This window comes from Monodelphis domestica, chromosome 4 (assembly GCF_027887165.1).
Source record: "Monodelphis domestica isolate mMonDom1 chromosome 4, mMonDom1.pri, whole genome shotgun sequence".
In the NCBI taxonomy this organism is placed as follows: domain Eukaryota; kingdom Metazoa; phylum Chordata; class Mammalia; order Didelphimorphia; family Didelphidae; genus Monodelphis; species Monodelphis domestica.
The window spans coordinates 362230641-362244068 of record NC_077230.1 but is presented as its reverse complement, the minus strand read 5'-3'; the positions used below and the strand labels follow the sequence as shown (position 1 = coordinate 362244068).

General features: G+C 44.8%; 1 protein-coding gene across 5 annotated transcripts in view; it reads left to right on the top strand.

Moving 5' to 3' along the window:
• COL8A2 (collagen type VIII alpha 2 chain) overlaps window positions 1–13428 on the top strand; it is a 37072-nt gene that overhangs the window by 14480 nt on the left and 9164 nt on the right. For 2 of the 5 annotated variants that reach the window (XM_007492805.2, XM_007492801.2), the window contains exon 2: window positions 1249–1294. The exons of 2 other annotated variants lie outside the window; for them this stretch is intronic. The gene's annotated coding sequence lies outside the window, so the exon portion shown is untranslated. Of the gene's footprint in view, window positions 1–1248; window positions 1295–7292; window positions 7384–13428 lie in introns of those variants that run through there. One more of the 5 variants, XM_056795145.1, reaches the window with a different exon arrangement.

Below are 13428 nucleotides of genomic sequence, written 5' to 3'. Positions count from 1 at the left end.
TGGACCTCAGATTTCTTCAGTGTAGGGAGTTCTCAGTGAGTCATATCTCTTTTCTGAAGCAGATCTGTGTCTTCTCAAAAATTTGGAGAGCTGCCTTGGGGCACTGGGAGGATTGATTCTCAGAAGGGCAGCAGTTCTTTCTGCTGAGGCTCTACCCACTCTTCTACCATGCTCATTGTCAGCTATTATTATTATCATCATCACTACTAAATTATTTCTATGCCAATGGCCCTGTGCTTGTCCTTGATACTAGGAGAGACACAAAGTTTAGGTTAGACATCATCCCTGCCCTCATAGAGCTGACAGTACAGTAAGGGAGAAAGATATTAACCCAGGTAACTTTGACATACAATATGGCAAGATAGAGAAGTTAGAAAGCTTCAAAGGAAACTGTTGCAGTAGATAAGGGAAAGGCTTCCTGGAAGAAAGGGAATCTGAATTGGGCTTTAAGAAGATGGGTAAAATGTCAGGAGTCCAATAGAGTGAAGACTGTAAGGGAACTGTTTCTTTTAGTCTTTGTAGCCCCAGGACTTGGTGGATGTTTAATAAATGTAGGTGGATTTGAAATGAAAGGAGTGGGGAGGGCATTCCAGGCTTAGTGAACAGACAGCATATTGTGGGGGTGGGGGTGGGGAGAGGGGTTTGGCTGGGTCCTAGTCTTCAGGGAGAGGAGAGGAAGGGAAGGGTGGAAGGTGGAGTAGAAGAAAGATTCTGGGGACGGGTGGGAAGCAGCCCCAAGGTTCCGGAACAAACCCACAAAACTGTGGACCCAGGCTGTTGAGGGTTTCTGGCAACCAGTGACTACAGGGGAATGGAACTGTCAGAATTTCCATGTGAACAGATGGAGGGTTGGGGAGAGAGTGGCAAAGGCCTGCCTGTGACTCCCTGCAGGGGAAGATGGACCCCCACCCCCCCTCCAAAGTCTTAAATTCAAGTTGGAATTTTTTAAAAGGTCTGGGTGGGAGGAAAGGACTTTCCTTCTGGGAAGGGTCATAGATCTCTGAAGTAATCTTAAAACTGCTGGGAATCAAGGAGAGAGAGATTTCAGTCCATCTTGAGTTTCTAGGGGCTCCCAGAACTTCCAGGCTATTCCTGGGCCCCTCTGCTTGAGATGGGAGAAGGAAGCTGCTGGGGAAAGGGGGAAGTATGCCTTGCTTTGGAGTGTTGGAACTAGAAGGTATTAGCTTCCCTTCCTTTGCCCCTAACGCCTCTATTCTCACCACTCCTTCGGCCTTTCTCTGTCCTCAGGGCCCACGACTGGTGGCATCTCTGGGAACCGTGCCCCAATTTAAAGGTATGTACGTGCCGTCTTGGCTCGTTTCTTCCCGGTCACTCCCCTCTATCTGGTACCCGAGGCCCGTCCTCCCTGCTGTCTCCCCACACTCCCTCCTGCTGCAGAGAAAACTGGCCGCGTGGTTCGTTCCCCAGTGACCACTCCACGCTCGGCCTGCGGACTGGCTGGCGAGTCGCAAGATACAGGCGCTCGTTGGCTTGGCGTTCCGCGGCGCCCCCGCCCCCTCGCTGTAGACAGCGGTTGAATGGAAACCCAGCTCGGAAGCAGCTTTTTCTCATTTGTAAACTATTTCCCAACCGCCCCTTTGGCAGTGGGTCCGCTCGACTCGGCTCGGCTCGGCTCGACTCGGCTCGGCTCGGCTCGGCTCCGCTGTGCCTAGGGCCCGCCTCCCTACAGGCTCCAAGCTCGATTCCTACCTCTTTAGGGTCCGGGGTCTGGGGGCCCATGCCGCCTGCAGACAGCCGCCAGAATCCGGATTCCAAAGCTCCAGACCCCAAGCGTCCTTCATGGCACTAGCCTCTCTGGATCCTGGGCTGTTTTTTTTATTTATTTATTTTTTTAGGTTAGGGGGGTGACGCAGTACAAAAAGCTACTCCCCTAAGCCCCTGGCCCAGCCGGGACACTAAGCCCGGATCATGGACATCAGCCTGCAGAAAGGCTCCCGCCTCCAGGGAGGTTGGGGAACTGCTGGTTCTCTGCAAAGGCAGAAAGGCTTGAACTCTCTCTTCCTCCCCAAGGAGCGTTTGGCAGGTGGTTTTTCCCCACCTCCGGCCCTAGACTGCCCCCTTCCGGCCAACTCAGTTCAAGCGGTCCCCATCTGCGTCTTGGGCTGACCCTGAACCTGCGTCCTGTACTCTGCCTGGAACTACTTCTCTCCCTCTTCCCAGCTCGCAGATCCTGCTTGTCTGCTTAGGTGCCTTTTTTTTTGGCTGATGGGGTGCTCTCCCCAACTCCTAAATAAACCTGGGAGGGACTAGTCTGGAGCCTGAGAGCTGAGGAAAAAAGAGAGCTCTACAGATTTTCCCTTTTCCCTTTTCTTTTGCAAGACTCCATACTTGGTCCAAGTCCTGACCCCATCGATGTACCACCTGGTGGGAAGAGGCTGTTCAGATTCAGAGTTGCCCAAGAATTTCTTTCCATTGTTCCTTGCTTGTCCAGATACATTGCCTATAAAATCCAGCTGTTGGCTGGAAGTCTGGGAACTATTAGATGGGCTCAGAGAGAGGGGAGAGCCTGAGAACTTTGGGGGAATATGTCAAGGAATGGAGAGATGGTGCCAGAGATGAGCTAGAAAGAAAGAATCTTCTTGAGGTCTCTCCAGACTTGGTAGGAGGAGTATCCTTCCCCAAGAGGCAGCTTGCAGAAAAATAGTCCGTTTATTCACATCCCCACCGAATTAGGGCCCTCGAGGGCCCCAATCCATAACTGAGCTGAGATGGACTAAAAATCGGGGTTTGATTTGGCCAGAGGCCTCACCATTTCTCAAGGCCTGGCGAACAGGAGACAGGGTGTCCCGCTGACCTCAGCTCTCCAGTGTGGCAAGCGTAGATTGTGTTATGCCACTGGGCCAGGGAAGAGGAGGAAGCCCAGTCATGGCTGCCTTGGTTAGGGAGATAAGACTTTTGAAACAGTTAGGGACCTTTCTGGGGCCCCAGTACATATGCTAAATGTTCTGGGATTTCAAGAAAGGAGGGGCTAATATTAGCCTAAGTATTCACAGGAGGAGGAGGAGGGAGGACTTGAGCTAGAGCTTGAAAGTAGAAATGATGAAATGCTTGGGCTGGGAAGAACTTTAGGTATTTACCTCCCATATCCTTCTTGCCTTTGAGCTAGACCCTCCTGGAATGAATAACAGTAATAATAACAATAATCCCTTATATATAATGTGCAGGGCTTTACAGCTTACAAAGTACTTTCCAGACCTAAGTCTGGGGATGGGCTAGGTAGGCAGGGGCTTAGGATGAAACTGGGAGGAAGTAACAGGCAGGGGGGCTTTTTAATAAGACTTTTTGATGAATTCACATATTTTTAGTACCAGCTGATCCTAGGCTGCATGGCCTGTGGTGTTGTGATGATAATGCCTAGAGTGTTGGATTTGAGGTCAGGAAGACCTGCATTCAGATCCCATATCAGATAGTGACTAGCTGTAATATCCTTGGAAAAATGGTTAACTTCTTTGGAGCCTCATCTTCCTCCTCTGTGAAATGGGAATAACAGTACCGAGATGGATAGGAGGCTCTAATGAAATGATAGATGAAAAATACTTTGCAACTCTTAAAGCTCCATGTAAATGTAAAGGAATATTTCCTTATTAAAGAACATGGAATTGTTCATGATCTAGCAAAAAGATGTAGAGAATTGTTTGAGGTATGTGGGTGTTAAGTGTCTTGGCCAGGGCAATGCAGCTAATATATACTACCAGTGGTATTTGGCTACTCACACCCATGCCTTCCTGACTTCAAGTCCTTCGTGATGTCCACCATTACCTGATGCCTGTAAGTTTTGCAATAGGTTTGACTAACTTCAAGAACTAAAAGGAACCTTAAAACTGATTAAGTCTAACCCTCTCATTTTATTTAAAAATTTTTTCTTTATTGGGAGAAGCTAGAAACCTCAGTGGATAGAGAGTCCTAGATTAAAATCTGGCCTCAATCACTTCTCAGCTGTATGACCCTGGGCAAGTCACTTCACCCCCCTTGCCTAGCTCTTACTGCTCTTCTGCCTTGGAACCAATACTTAGTATCAATTTTAAGACATAAGGTAAAGGTTTAAAAAAAAAACAAAAAATGTTATTGATATTTCTTTTCTTTTTTATATCACTTTCACTTTGAAATCTATCCCTCTACCTTCCCTTCCAGTTAAGCCATCACCAAAGAAGGGAAAAGAGAGGATGAAACATTTCAGCAAAGCAACCCAACATTGTATCAGCCGAATCTGACATTAAACATAGTGTTCCATACCCATAGCCCTGAGCCTCTGCAAAGAAAAGTACATTTTCATCTCTTTTTGGGGGCCATACTTGGGCCTTATAATTTCACAGCATTCAGTTTTCATTGTTTTGGTGTTGTTTTAATCCATTCAGATTTTGCTTCCCAGTTCTAGTTATTTCCCTTGGCATCAGTTCATCTAAGTACTTCCATGCTCTTCTGTGCATCCTGTTTATTGTTTCTTGCAGTTCAGTAAAATTCCATACATTTATGTATCAAAATATTTTTTTAGCCATTCTCCTATAGGTGAGCATCCACTTTATTTCTAACTCTTTGCTATCACAAAAAGAAAAAAATGCCGCTAAGATTTTTGGTGTATATGGGATATTTCTTTCTGTCTTTGACCTCCAGGGGGAGGTGGCTTATGATAGGTCAAAGGAATGACCATTTTAGTTTCTTTTTAGCATAATTCCACATTGCTTTCCAAGATGGTTGGACCAATTTGCAGGTCCACTAACAGTGTATTAGTGTGCCTGTCTTTCTGCAACTCCTCTAATGTTGACTATTCTCAGCTCTTGTCATCTTTACTGACTTTATAGGTGTGAGGTAAAATCTTAGAGTTGTTTTGACTTTCTCTTCTCTCATTCCTTTTGTTATTAGTTATTTGGAACTATTTTTCACATGGTACTTAGTAGTTTGTAATTCTTTTGAGAATGTTTGTTCATATTCTTTGAGCATTGATCTGCTGGATTTTGAATCATATTTGTGTTAGTTCTCTTATATATCTTACCAGAAATATTTGAAGCAAATATTTTTTCCAGGCTATCACTTCATGTGGAAAAGCTTTTCTTTCTGTCTTGATAACAACTCTATGACAGAAGGGCATGATCTAAGCAACTGGGGCTAAATGATTTGCTCAGGGTTACACAGCTAGGAAGTGCTAAGTCCATATTTGAACCCAGGACCTCCTGACTCCAGATCTGGAGCTCTATTCACTGTGCCACCTTAGCTGCCTTGAAGCTATCACTTCTAATCTAAATCTTAAAGTGGAGGGAATCAAACCTTAGGGGTGGAAAAAAGGCTGTGTCTTGTGATGGACCTTGGCCTTGAACCCAGGTCTTTTGACTCCAGGTCTTACCCTATTTCTACTGTAACAGGCTTCCTCCCATTATTTTATGAGAAGCCAATTGTAGGAATTAAGAGGGGAGCTTAGAACTTCCAGGGGGTTAATCACTCACTAGAAGTCACAATTTTCAAACTTTGTCCTGATTGCAAAATGCCTCGTTCCTACTCACACTTTCACGTACATTCTGTCATTTGATGCTCAAAACAATGTTCCTTTCAGCAGAACATGCATTATTATTCCCATTTATTATATATATATATATATATATATATATATATATATATATGGAAAAAACTAAGGTTTAAAGAGGGAGGAAGTGACTTGCCCAAGTCTAGTAAGCAATGCATCTCCAATTTAAAACCTAAGCCCCTGGTCTCTTAGGCCAGGGCTAAGACCATGAACTAATAGCTAAAAGGGAGTTTGAGGCAGATCAGAAGGGAGGATTTCTTCGTCTTTGGTAAGAGATTTAATGGAAATAAGAGACTATTACAGAGAGATATGGGGCAGGTGAGAGAGGGAGGCTACAGCTTCTTTAATCCTGGATCAATCCTTCCTAGAGACAGAAGGATGGGTTGGATGACCACAGGAAAGACTTGCTAGGCTGAGGAATCTCCTTTGAAGCTCACACTGGGCTGTGCGAGGGAGAAGATAGAGGATTCTGGGGTGGTCAGATTGCCTGTGGGCCTTCTGACAGCTCATTAGATTCTGGGCCTGATTTATCCCCAACTAGATGAACCTTTGATTAAAGTCCTGGGGGGGGGAGGTAAGATCAAAGGATCCAGGGGAACTTTGGCTGAGTTCAAACTGGTGATGGAGAAGGGAGTCCCAGAAAGCCAGGGCAAGCTCAGGCCAACACCTGGCCCATAAGATGGTTCTTGGGCAGTTCTGACAGTAGTCGGGGGACTCAGTATTGCTTGCCCCCAAGCTAGCGGCTTCCCTTAGAATGATGGATAATGGGGATAAGCAGGCAGTAGGTCATAGAGTGTTCCATGAGGAAGGGACCTTGAGATTATCCAGTCCATCCTCTCCTTGACCCCTAACTGTGGAGTGGAGGAGGACATTGAGATGCTAAGGAAGTTGGGGGAAAGGTTTTCCCAATTTTATGCAGCAAATAAATGGCTAAATCTGGATCCAGATTCCACTCGACCAGGCCTTCAAGCATGGGTTCTTAACCTTAGGTCTGTGAACACCTTTAGGAAAATCATCTTTTGGTAATTGCATTTCAATACGATAGTTACAAAGCTCTGGAATCTTAACACTTCACTAAGACTTTTGGGACATTGTGTCTTATTTGGTTTTCTTTGCAATCCAATATATTTTGTTATGCATTTTAAAACATCATTCTGGGGGCAGACTTGCTCAGTGGTTAGAGAGCTGGACCTGGAGTGTGGAGGTCCTGTGTTCAAATGTGACCTCAGACACTTTCTAGCTATGTGACCCTGGGCAAGTCACTCATGGAACTGATACTTAAGATAAAAGGCAAGGGTTAAAAAAAACATCATTATGGGCTGTCCATATGTTTCACCAGGCTGCTCCATGACACAGAAACTCTTAAAGACCAGTGCCTCAGAGGGTGGATGAAAGGGGAACTAGTAAGAATATAATGTCTTTTGGGGGGTGGGGATGAAGATGTCCCTCTAGGAATCCAGGGTCTAGTTTTCTTGCAGATAGGGGTGCAGTCTTGAATAGGAGACCAGGCTCCCAGACTTTGGGGTTGAAGAATCCCCCAAAGAGTCCAAGACTTAAAGAACTAAAAGGGATTTTAGAGGCCATCTAGTCCAACCTCTCGTCCTGCACACCATCTCTGTTAGATAATCATTAATAGACCTTTCCTTGAATATTTCCAGGGACAGGGAGCTTACCTCTCTGCATCCTTGGTTGGACAGTCTGGTTGATAGGAAGTTGTTTTGTTTTCAGTGTGGTTGATGCATTTTATTTTTCCACAGTAATGACAGTGGCAAACATTTCCATAATCTTTTATGGTTTACAAAGCACTTTATGCATATCACCTTATTTGATATCCACAACAAACAAAGGTAGGTGCTTTTATTATTTCCATTTCAAAGAGAAGCAAACCAAGCCTGAGAGAAGTTAAGTCACTTGTTCAGCTAGTTAGTTATTGAGGTAGGAGTTGATTGCTGCAAAAAGTGCTGCTGTGCATATTTTTGATTATATGAGACTTTCTGTTTTTGACCTCCTTGGAATATGTGCCTGGTTAGGCAGCAGGAGCTCACTACTCCACATCCTTGGTTGGGCAGTTCTGATCAATGGGAAGCAGTAGTCATTTGTGTGTGTGTGTAATTCTATATTGATTTACAGAATCAGACTGATTCAAGCCCCTTAATTATGTATTATGTATAATGGGTAGTATATGCCTGCTTTTCTATAGCCCCTCCAACACAATTAGCCATCTTTGCCAATTTGTTAGTTATAAGGTAGAAAACTCAGCATTGTTTTATTTTTGTCTTACTAGCAGCTTGGAGCAGTCAAATGATTGTTCATTTCTACAGTTCTTTATATATATATCTATATATCTATAGATATATCCTTCTGTCTTAGAACCAATATTGTGTATTGGTTCCAAGGCAGAAGAGTGATAAGGGCTAGGCAATGGGGGTCAAGTGACTTGCCCAGGGTCACACAGCTAGGAAGTATCTGAGGTCATATTTGAACTCAAGACCTCCTATCCCTAGGCCTGGCTCTCAGTTCACTAAGCAACCTAGCTGCCCCCTCTACGGTTCTTTTAAAGAACTATTTATGACTACTTTTTGATTACTTGGTCATTGGGGAATGGTTCTTAGTCTTTATATATTGGTGTTATTTCCTAAATATCTTAGATACCAGACTTTACTAGAAATCCATAAAGATTTGTACAAGTCAGCATCTTTCCTTCTTGTTCTATCTATACTGATTTTGTTCATGTCAGAAATAATTTTGGAAAACAAATTCAAATAATTGGCATTACCTATTTAACTTTTATGACCTTCTCAATGACCTTCCTCTAGTTATAGTTGCAAAAGTTACCCTCATCGATTGTGTTAGATTTTTTCATGATGTAACCTTTTAAATTTAAGCTGAACCCAAAACATTCTTTTGGAATCAGTAGTGTAAGATGCTTGTATAAACCCATTTTTTGCCAAGTGACTTTCTAGTTTTTCCCAGATCTCAGACAGATAGTCTCTCTCCAAGAAATGTATTTATTTTACTTTATTGCTTATGTAAAAATGAAATCAGCTCCTTTAAAGCTGCACCCCTCCTCTCTATTCCTCTGTGGGCTTCTTAGTTCTGCCCTCTAGGGTCAAACAGAACAAGGCTAATATATCTCTTCCACATGGCAGATCTTCATATACTTGAAGACAACTATATCTCCACTAAATCTTTCCCTCTCCAGGTCAAATATTCTCATTTCCTTCCATCTTTCTTCATAAGGCATAGATGGTTGCTTTAAATTTCTTCACCATCCTGGCCATGCTCCAGATTGTCAATATTCCTCCTAAAATGTCACCCCAGAGATGCCCACAATCCCTTAGAAGCACTGTTTAGGACAGAGGAAACAGGACCTCCCTTGCTCTGGATATTATATTTTTCTTTTGGTAGAAGAAAGACTGGAAGACTGGGCTGCCTGTGGATATATGGGTCCCACCAACCCCTTTCCTGGCCCCACATACTTACCTTGTTAGCTCTCCATTCCCACATGGAAGGGTGGGAATCAGAGGGGAAGGCTTGGCAATTCATTCCTACCCCAACCCCATCTCTGATTGAGCCCAAGGGAGACACTTGGGGCAGTTGCCCAATGAGGCAGATAGATAAAGAACAGATATGGACCAATCAGGGCAGAGGCAGACACAGAGAGACAAGGCAATATGTGTGGGGAGTGTGAAGGTGGGGGGCAGTAACAGAACAGAGCAGAAAGAATCCCCACAGAAATATCTTCATAACAGGAAATGTCTCATAAAATACCTGTGGTTTGGCCAGGCCCTGGGGCTGACCGAGTTATGCACCTCGAAGGCAGCTGGGCTCCCCACACTCTTTTGGGTCTGGGAGATCTGGGGCCATGATGGGGAGGAGGGCAGGCAGCTGGGAGTACTTCAGGGGAGGCCCCTTGGTTGGGGGGGTTCTGGGAGCAAAGACTCTGGGCCACAATGATGTAGGGATTCTGATCAGTGAGTCAAGATGAAAGGTTCTTTTAGAAGAGTCTAAGACCCAACTCCAGTATGCCCCTCCATACCTTTATCAGATCAGGAAATGAGAAAAAGCCCACCTTTATGGCATTGAGTCAGACAACAAGATGAATTTTCTGACATGAGAAGCATGAGACAGCATGGAGCAGGTGACCAAGGGCAGCTGGGGTAAGGGGTGAGGTATGGCCTGTTTGGGGGTAAAGGGAGAGGGCACACTTACTGATCCTTCCCCAGCTGTGTTGGATTCTCCTCATCTTGTGCTTCCCTGGCCTAGGTGAAGCCTAAACCAGTTACTTCTCTAAGCTAGGCCCAGCAGGGAAAGGTTGGGAGGCCCAATAAGTTGGGAAGATTTGGGACATTTCTGTTGTGAGGGAGTGGGCTTGACCCCCCTTATGTTATCCTGAGAAAAGGCATGGAGAATAGGAGTAGGAGAACTCCACAAGGCGCCCTGGAACCCTGGCTAGGCTAGTGCTTGAGAGCCTAAGCTTGGAGGTGGAGGAGAACACATCTTGGAATGAGGGAATTCCAAGAGCTTAGCATCCTTGGAGAGGACGAGAGTCTGACAGGTTGGGGTCTGCTGGGCTCTCCTTCTAGTAGATCCCATGACCACTCCTGCTCCTGGACCCTCCCTCAACATCCTGGCCCTGGAGAAGGAGAGGCTGGAAACTGGGGCTTCCTCTTGCTGACTCATTATGTGATGTTGGACAAGTTTCCTAGTCTAGCAGCTAAAGCCCAGTATCTAGAATCAAATAGCTTTAGTTGAAATTCCATTTCTGACATTCACTGCCGGTTTGGGCTGGGGCAACTTTCTCCCCTACCTCCCAGTCAGAGTTTTTCTGTAAAATGAAAGCTTTGGACCTGATGGTTTCACAGGTGCCTCTTGGTCCCAAATCTGGATTTCATCCTCCACCTTATCGGTCAGGTCGCTTCAGGAGAGTGCCTGGAGGGGAAAGGCTTCTCCTCTAGCCCTTCCCCACCTACTCCCTGAGCGGTTAGAAGGGCACAGAAATGTCCTCCTCCCTTCTGGACAGTCAGTGAATCAATAAACATTTATTTAACACCTACGATGTGTAGAGCAACTGTGCCAAGTGCTAGGATTAGGAGGGGAGGCCAAAGAGAGTCCAGGCCTAAAGGTGTCCCCAATGTACAGGGTCCCCTTAGGAGGGGCAGGGGTGGGCAGGAAGGCAGGGAGGGCCCTGGCCCAGAACACTTCTGGCTGTTTTCTGGCTCCAGCCCCTATTTACTGCAGAATTGCTGACTTGGATGAAACTCTATTTCACAGGGATTTGGTGAAAGGGGGAAAAAAATCTCCTCTAAGGGTTTACAGCTGTCACAATACAGAGTGGACTCCTCCCAAAACTCCTGAATCAGCACTTCCTGTATTTGTCTTACCTGGTTCAACCCACAGTCATGGCTCAGGCCCCAACCCTTCCTCTTACTATCAACCCCCCTTCAGTTCCCCAGTCTTCTTTTCCAGTGTCTCCCATTTGTGCCCTTTTCCTAATTGATCCTATAACTCAGGGCAAGTCCTTTCTTTTCCCTGGGTCTCAGTTTTCTTTTCTGAAAAAAATGCAGCCACTAGATGAGGCCATTTCTAAGGTCCCTCCCAGTTCTAATATTTCATTATTCTCCTGTTTCTCTCTTTAATTTTGCCTCTAAATTTAACATCCACTAAATGTAACAACAGAATGTTTCCAACCAGACCTGTTCTTGCATTAGAATAGGAACTCCCAGTGAGGAAACTAGGTCTGCCAATGGGCAGACATCAGTTCACCAACTCAAGAGTGCTGGCCAACAGAGGGGTTAAGGGACTTGCCCAGGGTCACAAAGTCTTGTATAAGAAGCAAGCCTGGGACCAAGGTCTTCTGGACTCCAGATCCCCTCTCTGGGATCACATTAGCTAATATTAACAGAGCCCTTGAACATGTGCAAAGCATTCTACATATATTATCTCGTTTGAGCCTCAAAACAACACAGATACAAGTTTTGCTATCATCATTATCACCCTCAGGACTCATAAACATGTATTAAGCATCCCCTATGTGCCAGGCACTGTACTAAATGTCAGAGTTATGAAGAAAGGCAGTATAGAGGGGCAGCTAGGTGACACAGTGGACAGAGAGCCAGGCCAGGAGTCAGGAGGACCTGGGTTCAAATCTGGATTCAGATACTTCCTAGTTGTATGACCCTGGGCAAGTCATTTAATAGTATTTGCCTAGCCTGTGCCCTTTCTGACCTAGTTATTACTAAGACAGAAAGTAAGGGTTAAAGAAAAAGGCAACACAGCATTACAGATATTCTTGTTTCCCCCTTGACAAAAGAAGAAACACTCAGAGATGTTACCTGATTCAATTATAATCCTAGACCTAGTGTCAGTGTCAGAGTTTGAACCCAGGTCTCTCTTGACTGCAGGTCCAACAATCTTTCCACGACACTGTGCTGCCCAGTGACTATATGTACTACCTTTAAAGGAGACCTATAATAATTGAACCTCTCTAATAATGACTGCAAACTATGCTGTAAAGAGTGATAAGACTAGGGGCAGTGAGGTGGTTCAGTGGATAGAAAGCCAGACTAGGAATTAGGAGGACCTGGGTTCAAATCTGACCTCAGATGTTTTCTGGCTGTGTGACCCTGGGGAAGTCACTTAATCTCATTTGCCAGTAAGGATTTTTAAAAAAATAATGCTAGTGTGTCCCCTTCTTTAGGGGACAAGTTACCCTAATAGATTCACTGAATCTCCGAGCAGGAAGATAATGCCTTCAACCTACCTACTTCTACAATGTGGGAACATGTGGTCATTCAGCCTCCACAGGAGGACTTACCAGAAGAAAGGGTCACACTACCTCTTAAGGACATCTTTGATTCTTGGGGAGCCTAAATCTACCACACTCATTGTTCCAGTAGAGTCCCCTAAAACCGAGAACAAATCTCTTCTTCTACACAACAGCTCTTTCCTTCCTTTTTTTAAACCCTAATTTTCTGTCTTGGAATCAATACTGAATATTGGTTCCAAAGCAGAAGAGTGGGGGTGGGCAATTAGGATTAAATGACCAAAGTCACACAACTAGGAAGTGTCTGAAGGCAGATTTGAACCCAGCTATCCATCTGAGCCACCTAACTTCCCCCTTGATTTTCAAATTCTTGGTAAGTATGAAGTCGCCTCTGTCTTCTTTTTAACCAGGTTAAGCATTCTCAGTATCTTTTTTTCTTTTTTTAACTTTTACCTTCTGAGTTAGAATCAATATTAAGTATTAGTTGCAAGACAGAAGAGTGGTAAGGGTTAGGCAATTGGGTTAAGTGATTTGCCCAGGGTCAAACAGCTAGGAAGTGTATGAATCCAGATTCAAACCCAGGACCTTCTATCTCTAGGGTTGGTTCTCTGTGTACTGAGCCACCTAGCTGTCCTCTCCACTACAATTCCTTTAAAAAAACAAATTGTTGTTGATTGCTTTTATTTTGAGCCCACCTACCCTTCCCAATGTATCCTTCCTCCACCAGAGATAGGGAGGGGGTGTTTCATTGGTATTGGGAACTCCCAGTCAAGGAAAAGCCTTCTAGGGGCAGTTAGGTGACACAGTAGGTAGAAAGAGTGTTAGACCTGGAATTATGAGGAGTTGGGTTCAAATATGACCTCAGACATTTCCTAGCTATGTGACCCTGGGCAAGTCACTTAACCTCATTTGCCTAATCTTTGCTCTTCTGTTTTAGAGTTGTTACTAGAATAGAAGGTAAGGATTTTAAAAAAGGAACCATCTTCTACCAATGGAAGCTGGCACCACCTCTGCAGCTTAGTCTTAAGAGAGTTGCCCAGATCACTAAGAAGCCTGCTCTGAATCATCCAGCCAGTATGTCTATCTGGTTTAAGCCAGCTCTCTCTCCTTTTGCTTTCCTGCTAAT